This window comes from Papaver somniferum, chromosome 8 (genome assembly GCF_003573695.1).
Source record: "Papaver somniferum cultivar HN1 chromosome 8, ASM357369v1, whole genome shotgun sequence".
NCBI classification, from domain to species: domain Eukaryota; kingdom Viridiplantae; phylum Streptophyta; class Magnoliopsida; order Ranunculales; family Papaveraceae; genus Papaver; species Papaver somniferum.
The window spans coordinates 145,497,062-145,509,117 of record NC_039365.1 but is presented as its reverse complement, the minus strand read 5'-3'; the positions used below and the strand labels follow the sequence as shown (position 1 = coordinate 145,509,117).

General features: G+C 37.2%; 1 pseudogene; it reads left to right on the top strand.

Moving 5' to 3' along the window:
- The first annotated feature begins 6,473 nt into the window (after positions 1-6,473).
- On the top strand, positions 6,474-12,020 carry LOC113303350 (annotated as a pseudogene).
- The last annotated feature ends 36 nt before the right edge of the window (positions 12,021-12,056 follow it).

Below are 12,056 nucleotides of genomic sequence, written 5' to 3'. Positions count from 1 at the left end.
ATCATCTCCTATTGATCTGTCTATTTCACCTCATCCTGATGTTCTATCTTGTCAACTCAAAAACAAAAGATTGGAGCTGGCAAAAAGAATTGGAGGCTCTTACAAGAAAAACTTCCAAAGTGGAAAGATGTTGTAAGAACTAACCTCAACAAAAATTCTGAAGCAGGAACTTAGGAAAAGAAGGCTACTGTTGCTGATATTGCTGATGCTGAACAAATTTTCCCTGTCACTAACACTCCTAAACATTCCCTTTCAATACCCTACCTACATTGGCCCAAATAAAAAAAAACATGGAAGCTGAAGCTGCTAAAAAGAAAAAAGCAGCATGGAAAGCTAAAATAAAGACCATCACTTTGAAGATCTTGATGAAGACACCCATAACAATGCAAACACTTCAAACTCTGACATCAAAATAAAGAAGTCCATCTACAATGAAGAATCCCCCTTACTCAACAACATGGAGATGACCAACGTCAAAAGATTTAAGGACCTGAATGGACTTACTTCTGAGGAGATGGACAACATTCCTTTTTACATGGCTAATGGTATTTTGGAAGGTTCCTCTCATGGGATAATGGTACTTTCTCTCAACTCCACTATTTACATTTTCTCAACTTCTTCTAATGCTTTATATACTGCTCAAAACTTCATTTGCTTTTTTTATGATCATATCATTAGAAGACTCATTTCTACGTATCCAAATGTGTCATATTTCAGGCAATTTTTTACTACTCTAGCATGGAATTTCCAGGGACTGGGAACTAGGGATGCCAAGAGATATCTTAATGATATGCTTAATAATCTGAACCCTGACATCATATTCTTATCTGAAACTAAACAAAACTATGATAAGTTTAAAAAACTATGAATGAGATAGGTGTGAGCAATTTTTGGTCTGTTAACCCAGGAGGGGAAAGTGGCACTGCTGGTGGATTAGCATTGTTATGGAAAAGTAACATATCCTTATACGTTATGGAGTTCTCTTTAAACCATATCAATGCAACAATCAGAAATTCCAATGGCCCCTCTTGGTTACTTACAGGTTACTATGTAAAGCCTTATGATACTCCTTCTAAACTTAACTCTTGGCAAGTGTTAGATAAAACTGCATCCTCTAATAAATTACCTTGGTTGGTAATTGGAGACTTCAATTTTATTCTTCATGACTCTGAAAAATTCAGCACTCACCCAATTGATACTAATGAAGCAAACATTTTTAATGGAAAAATTCTTGATTTGGATTTGATAGACCTTGGTTTTAATGGCCGCCCCTTTACTTTGTCTAACAAAAGGAAAGGTCATTCCCTTACTGAGCAAAGACTGGATAGAGGGCTACATACTGATGATTGGCTATCCATCTTCCACAACACCACTATTACTAATATGTTAGCCATTGGGTCTGACCATCACCCAATCCTGCTAAATTCAAATCCCCACTGGAAAAATGGTAAGATACCCTTCAAGTTCTTTGGTCCTTGGCTAGATTATGAAGACTACAGGAAAATCATAGCTGAATGCTGGAAACAGTTTATTGCTGGATCAAGTGCCTTCTCTATTGCCAGAAAACTTAAAGACATAAAGCTGCAAATGAGAGTTTGGAACAAGGAAGTTTATGACAACATCAAAATTAATATTGAGGAATGTAAGCAATATTTAACATGGCTCTACATCAATTATTTCAATGATGACAGAGGACAAGCTTTAGCTGAGGCAAGAAAGCATCTCAAAAACTGGCAAGATATAGAAGAAAAGTTCTGGAAAACCAAGAGCAGAGATCAACTAATTAAACTGAGGGATCAGAACACAAGCTACTTTCACACGGCCTCTAAGAGCAGATTCAGAAGAAATAAAAAAGGTCCTTGGATTACAGATTGTCAAGCAATCAAAAACTGCTATACCAACCACTTCACTCAAATGGCAACTGCTGAAACCACAAACACCTCACGAGAAATAATCAATCTCATACCTTTAACCATATCCCCTGAACACAACATTATTCTTAATAGAAAACCTGAGCATGATGAAATTAAAGTTATTCTCTTCAGTATGGCCAGTGATAAAGCCCCATGACCAGATGGCTTTCCACCAAATTTCTTCAAAACCAATTGGGAGATTAGAGGCACTGATATTGTCAAAATGGTTCAACATTTCTCCTCTTCTGGTCATTTACTTAAGGAAATGAATTCCACCTTCATATCCCTAATACCAAAAACTGACAATCCTACCTCTCCTAGCCACTTCAGACCTATCAGTCTCTGTAACACCACTTACAAAATCATATCATAACTTATAGCTCAGAGAATGAAACCATTTCTTACCAAAATCATATCTCCTTACCAATAAGCTTTCATTCCTGGAAGGAAAATCTCTGACAATATAGATATTGCTCATGAGATCATACACAATATGAGATCCAAAAGAGGGAAGAAAGGAGACTCTGGAATTATGGGCATAAAGATAGACATGGCCAAATCTTTTGACATAGTTGATTGGACATTCCTAATAGCAATTATGAAGAAAATTGGTTTTGATGACCAATGGTGCAACAAAATCTTCCAGTGCATCTCAACCTCCACCTTTGTTGTTCTGATAAATGGCTCACCTGATAAATTTTTCAAACCCTCCAGAGGGTTAAGGCAAGGTGACCCCTTATCACCATACATTTTCCTTTTTTGCATGGAATCCCTCTCTAGAGCTCTGTTACATGCTGAGGAATTGGGCATCTTCTTTGGAATCAAGATTTGTAAAGCTGCACCATCCATCAACTATTTCATATTTGCAGATGACTGTATGATTTTTTTGCAAAGCCAACATACCAGAAGCCCAAAACATTATGAAGATTCTTCAACTATTTGGAAGTACCTCTGGGCAACTTATAAATTTCAACAAATCTGGAGTATTTTTCAGCAAGAACACTAATCCAAGTCGCATTCCTCTCATTAGCAACCCCATGGGAGTTCAAGTGCTACCTTTGGATGACAAATACCTAGGCTCATCTTTATTCAATCATAAAAGTAAAATCAATTCCTTCAAGCCTGGAGTCGAAAAACTTAAGTTGAGACTCACTGGTTGGAAAAATACCCCTCTAAATCCTGCCGGAAGGGAAGTACTCATCAAATCTGTCACCTCTTCAGCATGTATATATCAAATGAAATGCTTCAAAATCCCCAAGAAAACCTGTAAAGACATCAACAATCTTCAAATGGATTTTTTATGGGGAGAAAATATAGAAAACCCTACCGGATATTATCCTAAAGCTTGGACTGCAGTGTGCAAACCAAAGGAGCTGGGGGGATTAGGATTTATGAATATGAAACTCTTCAACAGTTCTATGATAACAAAAATTGGTTGGAGACTTGAGCAGGATAAAGACTCTATATGGTACAAACTCATGGATGCTAAGTATTTAATATGCATAAATGTTCTCAATATGGATACTAAATCAAAAGATGGTGACTCTTGGATATGGAAAGGAATTTTAGAAGGCATCAACAACATACAACAGCACTGCACCTGGAGAATTGGAAATGGGAGGAAAATCAAAATTTGGGAAGATATCTGGATTCCAAACACCTCTACAAGACTTCATAAACCTCTAAATTTCGCTAAACACATTGAAAAGCTAGAATCCCTACTCCTTCCAGATGGAAACTGGGATGAAACTCAAGTGCATGCCTACTTTCCTAACTGTGAAGCCTCAGTGATTATAAATCCGCAAACACATCCATATGAAGAAGACAAGATAATTTGGAATCGAATGATACATGGACTTTTTCTGTTAAAGCTTTGTACAAGACAAAAATTGGAAACCTCTACAGAAATGCCACACCATTAAGAAACTGAGAGGCTATATGGACTATGGAAGTGGCACCAATGATCAGGATCTTTATCTGGAAATGTGCCCATGGGATTCTCCCAGCTAATGCAAAAACATCTAGCATACTTCACTACATTAATCCTTTATGCACTGTTTGCAATAGTGGGGAGGCAGATACCATGAAACACATGTTCCTCAATTGTCATGTTGCTACCCTAGTTTGGCAAGAAATTGTGGGTCCTCAAAACACACAATTTGATAACAACACCATTTTCATGGACTGGCTGAACTCATGGTTCCAGAATGGAAGAACCAGTACAGATTGCAACATATATGCTACCACCTGCTAGTATATCTGGAAAGCAAGATGTGATTTTATATTCAGACAGATACAGCCTAATGCAGGAATCACCTCTTTGCGTATCAAACAACACCTTTGCAATCACAACAGAATTCACCATATGCCAGAGCACATAATGAATAATTTCGCTCTTTTACCTCAGGAAATTGATTCATCCGTGCACCATAATACAACGCCCTACAATCTGAATGCAACACCAGATTATGGGAATATTATCAATATTTGTACTCTACAAGACCCTGAGAATTTGATTTATTATTCTGCTCTGACTATGACAGATTTTGCAGGAAACATCGTTGGAACCAGAGGACGTTCAGGATACTCCGGAGCTTGGGGAGCAACAGGAGGTGCAGACCTAGCTTTCCAGTGGGAAAAAGAACTGCAACACACAAACATCCAGATATCTACTGAGTCAATGGAGATCCTGATACGTTTTAAGTTACTATATCATGAAGCTGTCACAGGAAGATTCCACCTAAGCTACCATGAGAGAAGTAACAATCAAGAAGAATGGGGAAATACCGAGATTAACCCAGTATATTTTGTTCTAGTAAGACTCAATATCATCCATCACCCTCAAAACATGGATGCTTTTAATTTAGCCTTATTTTGTAAGAACAGTGCCGGCAGGATGAGTGGCCCATCCACTGCCAATGCAACTTCAAACTTTATGTATTTGCCTTAAGTGCCTGTTTAGGCCTAAGTTTTTCTATATAAAAAAAGAGTAGGCTCTCTAAATGTAATCAAGTCGGAAATATTAAAATCTGTAAATCAGGTTCTTACTTAGCCACCCAGTCGTATGTTCTAATTGTGTACAAAGGGAAGTCTCTACTTCTCAATTGGTTAACAACATCCATTGTTAATTTCTGCTTACATTTTTTTTTTTGCTTTTTTTGAAGCATAAATTAGCCTGACATGTTTAGGGGCGACTCCGAAAGAATTAGGGATGAACATAAGACAAAAACAGGCCACCCAAACGTAAAATGAAGTTATCCCTTATCTCCCGCTTTTTTTAATGGCCAAACTACCCTTCATAATCAGTAGTTAAGTTTACAATCGGGATAAACTACCCAGAATCAGTAGATAAGTTTACAATCGGGAGAACATCATGGAATTTTTTAATTGCCAAACTACCCAGAATCGGTAGATAATGGATTACCACATCTACCGATTGTAGACTACTTAGCCAAAATATATCTATAATCGGTAGACAATGATATTTATTTGGCTTCCGATTACAGTGTAGCCCCAAAATTGGATTATGTCAAAATTCTTAAATTTTCGAATACTTTACACAAACATAATTGGTAGTAAATATAGTTTATTTAACTTCCAGTTACAATCAGTAGAAAATGAACTAACATAATCGGTAGTAAATTAAGTTCGTTTAACTTCCCGATTACAAAGTAGTCCCCAAATTGGATTTTGCCAAAATTCTTGAATTTTCAAATTCTCTACACAAACATAATCGGTAGTTCCATGATGCGCTTTATCTACCGATTGTGGTAGTAGTCCCAAATTCAAAATTTTCAAAAACCAATGGAATTTTGAATTTCTCTATTTTCACAGTCGGTAGTTTCGTGACGTTTATTATCTACCGATTGTAAAATCGGTAGTTTCATGATGTTCATTTTCTACCGATTGTGGTAGTAGTCCCAAATTCAAAATTTTCAAAAAGCAATGGAATTTTGGAATTTCTCTATTTTCACAATCGGTAGGTAGATGATGTTTATTATCTACCGATTGAGATAGTAACCCCAAATTTCAAATTTCTCAACTTTTACAATCGGTAGTTTCATGATGTTCACAATCTACCGATTGTGTTAGTAGCCCCAAATTCAATTTTTACAAAACAAATGAAACTTCGGATTTCTCTACTTTCACAATCGGTAGTTGTATGATGTTTGTTATATACTGATTCTGATAGTAGCCTTAAATTTATTTTTTTCAAAACAAAGAAAAGAAGAAAAGAACACAATCGTAATCGGTTGCTAAAACGAATCATAAACTACCGATTATAGAATCATAATCAGTTGCTAAAACTATCCTAAACTACCAATTACAGAAGGGCATGTTTATGGATTGGGAGTAAAAAAGTCGCCCCTAATCCTAAAAAAAAAAAACACACTTAATTTCTAACCTCATGCAAGCAAACAAACAAAAGAAGAAAAAAAATCGGGGTTTTTCACACTCTGGTAATCCTTTCTCGGGGTGTAATTATCAAAAAATCCACCGAAGGGCTTCCAGTTGCCCACAGTAAATTCCTGATTTTTTTAAAACCCTTTCCACTATACATGTGTGTTTTCTTACATCGACTCAAAATTTGATCTTCACTTCGATTCGGATCTTCTTCCCGAACAAGGAAACTATAGTTGAATCATTCCATTAAATATTCGGTAGCATTTCAGTATAACCTTAAAGCTATGGAGAATCCCTCCTACTTCTTCTCACTCTAATGATCTCCTAGTTCTGGTAAAATTTTTTTAGGGTTTCTAGTTTCTTCAATTTTGCATCATCATCATGAGTGGATCAGCTAATCAACCCTCCCCAACACCATCAGCAGCAGCAAATGTCATTACTGGAGACAGTTTGTTCTCTGGTTTATCTCTCAAGAACCTAAAATTGAAAACCAAGCAACAAGAAGTACTGATTCGTGTTAGTATTCTTGGTCTTGTTTACATATTAGCATTTATAACAAGGTTATTTAGTGTTCTTCGTTATGAGAGTATGATACATGAATTTGATCCATACTTTAATTATAGAACGACATTGTATCTTACTGAAAAGGGGTTTTATGAATTCTGGAATTGGTTTGATTCCGAGAGTTGGTATCCATTAGGTCGAATTATTGGTGGCACTTTATATCCTGGTCTTATGGTCACTGCTTATTTAATCTATTCCACACTTAGGTTTTTGAGATTTGCAGTTCATATTCGTGAAGTTTGTGTTTTAACAGCTCCATTTTTCGCATCAAATACAACTATTGTTGCTTACTTTTTCGGGAAAGAAATATGGGATTCTGGTGCTGGTCTTGTTGCTTCGGCGTTAATTGCCATTTGTCCTGGTTATATATCTAGGTCAGTGGCTGGATCATATGATAATGAAGGAGTTGCAATTTTCGCTCTGGTGCTTACTTTTTATTTGTTTGTTAAGGCGGTTATACGGGTTCTCTTTCATGGAGTTTAGCTTCGGCTTTTGGCTACTTTTATATGGTGTCAGCTTGGGGAGGTTATGTTTTTATTATTAACTTGATTCCGCTGTATGTGTTGGTTCTTCTAATTACTGGGAGGTTTTCGATGAGATTGTATATAGCATATAATTGCATGTACGTGTTGGGATCATTACTCGCAATGCAGATTCAGTTTGTTGGATTTCAGCATGTTCAGTCTGGGGAGCATATGGCGGCTATGGGAGTGTTTTTCTTGATGCAGGTTTCTTTTTCTTTTATCAAGTTTGTTCCTCTTTTTTCGGCTACTATCAAAATGAGCTCTATATAGCATGATAGATGTGTCACCCACCAAGCACTGTATTTCGCAAATGCATGCATTTATAACCACAATTGTCAGCTTTTTTCATTGAAATATATACTTTAAAGATAGCTGTAGGATACTATCTTCTTTTTCTTTTCTGGATAGCTGAATGAGAATCCTAGTGTTGAGGTAATTTCGCAGGTTGTGTAACTGTAGAGATGGTAATAACTCTTCCATTATTACACAGATCTTGTAAATCCGTTTGTTTATAGTGAATGTAGTCATGATCCCAGGGTATTAGTTCTCCTACTGATATTAACTCTGCAATTTGAGTTCTGCCCATACTCACGTCTGAAGTTAAGCGGTTACCTATCACTTATTTATTAATTTTCGAATATTGTTACAGGTAGTTTACTTCTTAGGTTGGGTTAAGCACTTGTTAAGCGACACAAAGCTATTTCAGTTCTTCTTGAGGTTCACAGTGACCTGTTCAATCGGTGTGGGTGCTCTGGCTCTTGGGGCTGGGATGGCCTCTGGTTATATATCTCCATGGACAGGCCGATTTTACTCTTTGCTCGACCCCACCTATGCAAAGGATTTCATTCCAATTATCGCTTCTGTATCTGAGCATCAGCCGACGGCATGGTCATCTTTTATGTTTGACTTCCACATCTTGCTCATCCTGTTCCCAGCAGGGTTGTACTTCTGCTTCAAGAAGTTGTCGGATACCACAATTTTCATAGTCATGTATGGATTGACGAGCATGTATTTTGCTAGTGTGATGGTTCGGTTAATTCTCGTTGCAACACCTGCAATGTGCCTTATTAGTGCTATTGCAGTATCTGCTACCATAAAGAATTTAACTTCATTAATACGAACTAAGAGCAGGAGTCTTCTCAGTGGCTCTGGCAAGACAAGTGGTAGTTCAAAAGGGTCATCTAAGGTGAGGGTCTCTGCATTGACTTGAGTGTTAATTGCCTAATGTGTCCCTTTTTTTGTATCTTCTTATCCTCCAGTTTGAAAGTTCAGGTTTTATAGGACGATTCAAGTGTTAACATGGAAATATAAAAGATCCATGTTGTGATGGGCAAAAAATGATACTTTATCTGTCAAGTCTATCATATGACACTGATATTGATGCTGGAAAAGCAGGCTGCTTTAAAACAGGGTTAGAGATAGGTTTTTATCATAAGGGGGGGCCTGGTTAATTGTTTTTACTTTAGATGTTATTAGTACAACAATGGTAATTTTTGCCATATAGTTTTTAATATTTGACTGTCAGAGGTGGTCTCAACATGACGAGTCTCATAAACATGTACAGAATTTTAGCTGCGAAGCTTGCACTTACATAACACGACCAAGACATTAGCTAGGACAATATATTATGTTCTGAAACAGTTATGCTTCAACTGCATTGTATGCTGATTATTTGCTCCCATGAACATGCCATTACAAATATTTGACTCACATTTGTTGCATCAACAGAATTCACTCGATCAATCCCCACCTTTCGGAAAAAATGTAGCAATTGCTCTGCTCGTAGGAGCGTTTTACTTGCTAAGCAGATATGCTCTTCACTGCACTTGGGTTACATCGGAGGCATATTCATCCCCCTCGATTGTGTTGGCTGCAAGGGGTGCTAATGGAGGCAGGGTCATTTTTGATGATAATCGAGAGGCATACTTTTGGCTTCGGCAGAATACACCTTCAGATGCTAAGGTGATGTCCTGGTGGGATTATGGGTATCAAATCACTGCCATGGGAAACCGGACCGTTATTGTAGACAATAACACCTGGAACAATACACATTGCTACCGTAGGGCGTGCAATGGCATCTGATGAAGGTGAGGCATATGAGATAATGAGATCGCTGGATGTGGATTATGTACTGGTCGTATTTGGAGGTGTTACTGGCTATTCTTCTGATGATATTAACAAGTAAGATTGTTCTGTACTTGAAGCTCAATTATTTCTCAGATTGTATGCATTAGTCAAATAAAATGAAATGATCAATTAGCTGCTTCCCGTGTTAGATTTTTCTAGGCGAACTGTTATCTTTCTTTACTAAAAACTGCAAGAAGAACAATGTGGACACAAAATTATTCATCTCTTACAGCCCTATTTGTAATTTTATTTAGATCTACTAAGTCGCCTTAGTTCGTTGAAGGTTTATGCTCATTCTAGAAAGTGGTCCGCTAGCGGATGTGTATCTTTTCCAATATAATATAGCATCTCTAGCTGGTTTAATGGTGCAAAGATGTGTTTCCAAAGGCGTGTACTCTCAGGTCACCTGCTTCACATGTTAGCTGTTTCATTGTTTTGTCTTATTTTGCTACCTATTTTTGGCATGCAAAACCTGTTCTCTTATTGATTCACTCATGTGCTGTATTAGATTTCTGTGGATGGTGCGTATTGGAGGCGGGGTTTATCCTGTCATCAAGGAATCCGACTACCTTGTAATGGTGAATATCGGATTGATCAGGGTGCCGCACCCAAGATGTTGAACAGTCTGATGTAAGTAGTGAGCTGGCTAAATTAATTATCTTTGGATTGTGATGATTGCAGTTTTTTTTTTTCTTTTGTTCCTTGCCATGATGTAACTATCGATATGCATTCCTGGTTTGAATTTTCTAAGGTACTGACTTTGATTTTGTCTGCCGATGGGTAGTTAGTTATAGATGAATACCATATAGAAGGCTTGTTTAAATTATTTTTTACAGTGAGTTGCTGTGGAACCATGTTCAGTGGTCTTCAGCCTGCCAATCTGTCCATTTTTCACTTTTGTCCTTTCTGTTGGATCACACTCTTACTTCTAAGACCTGTACTAATAAACATACCCGGCTACTCGTATGTCGGATCGCCCACCCTGACATGGGTTCTATTTATTTGTATGTATTGCATGACAACCATGTTTAGTGAAGTCACCTGCTCAACTCCTGTGTGAAACTTGGGGCTCCATGCATTATCTACTAAACTGTTATCTCTTAGTTTCGCGATTTTCCTGTTTAGTTGGATTAGACTTTAAACTCTCTGTAATAACCCATGTACATACAGTCATCAGATCACTTAGAAATTTGGAGGCTGAAAAGCAAGCCAATCATCTGTCAGGAATTAGTGTCACTAGACCTTTGCTTCCCTGCTTTTTGCTAAAAATAAATTTTTAGTGGAAAATCTAGACAGTGGTGAGCTTGTCCTTGCATATACATTTTCAAGCTCTTTCTTCAATCAGTCAATAATGTGTTCCTAGTTGAATTATTGCGTAATGCCTCTAGGCCTGTTTCATCAAATTTATCGCATCGTTCTGTGATCATTAGGTACAAGCTTTGTTATTACCGGTTTGGAGAGCTGACAACAGAGTATAGTAAACCTCCTGGGTATGTGCCTTTTTTATTTTTATTTTTGCAGTATTATCCTTCTTCAGTTTCTGTGAAATTGTATAGTAATGTTGGAAAAGCATGCAATACTAGAAACATCCAAAAAAGAAAAAAAGTACAGAGGAGTGTTATCTTTTAAAAAATTGAAAACAGCTACTGCTACGTAGATGAATATTTGACACATCAGACTTGGATCTTTTGGGAAGGCAAAAAAATAATAATTTCACAGCTGTAGGAGCATTTAAGTTTGTGAGCCTTCTACAAACTTGCTGTCCATACTTCACTGATGACTAACAATGTCATAATAGCAGGAGATTCTAACAATTGCGAATGGGTGAATCCTTTATGAATGGAGTGATTTTACTGCAACCTGGTTTATGAAAAATAGTTAAAAGTCAAAATCGTCATGTACTGTCTCGATTTTTGGTAAAATGAAAACTATTGTCCATGCGTCTATTTTTGATGTTGATTGGGTTGTTTTAATGGTTTTAGAAAACCAAGTCAAGAGCAATTAGTTATTTTGGACCTTAATTTTATTTCATCAATATTGAAGACTCTACTCTTTCTCATACGCATTCTATGTACCTTCTGCATTTTGTAGTTCTTATTCTTTTGGGGCCTTAATGCCTAATATCTTCTTGACTGTACACCAGGTATGATCGTGCTAGGGTAGTTGAAATTGGAAACAAAAATGTGCAGCTTGAGCACTTGGAAGAGGCCTTTACGACTTCCAACTGGATTGTTCGGATAACAAAGTCAAACCACCTAGTAATAGACCAAAAGTCATCAAACCGCCTCGTAATGTGTAATTCAGACTGTTAGAGAGAGAAATGAAGCCGCACATCCAGAGCAAGGTTAACTTATCACGTCTGCCCAGCTTCAAATGAGTACTGTAATCCCTGTACCTCTTGCTAGGAATTGACAACGGTAAATGTTTGTGCCGGATGGATTGTTTGCATTACAAGTTTTCCAAACATAGATGGTTATATTCTTAGAGCTTAATTGCTTTTTCATTAATGAAACTAGCCAGGTTT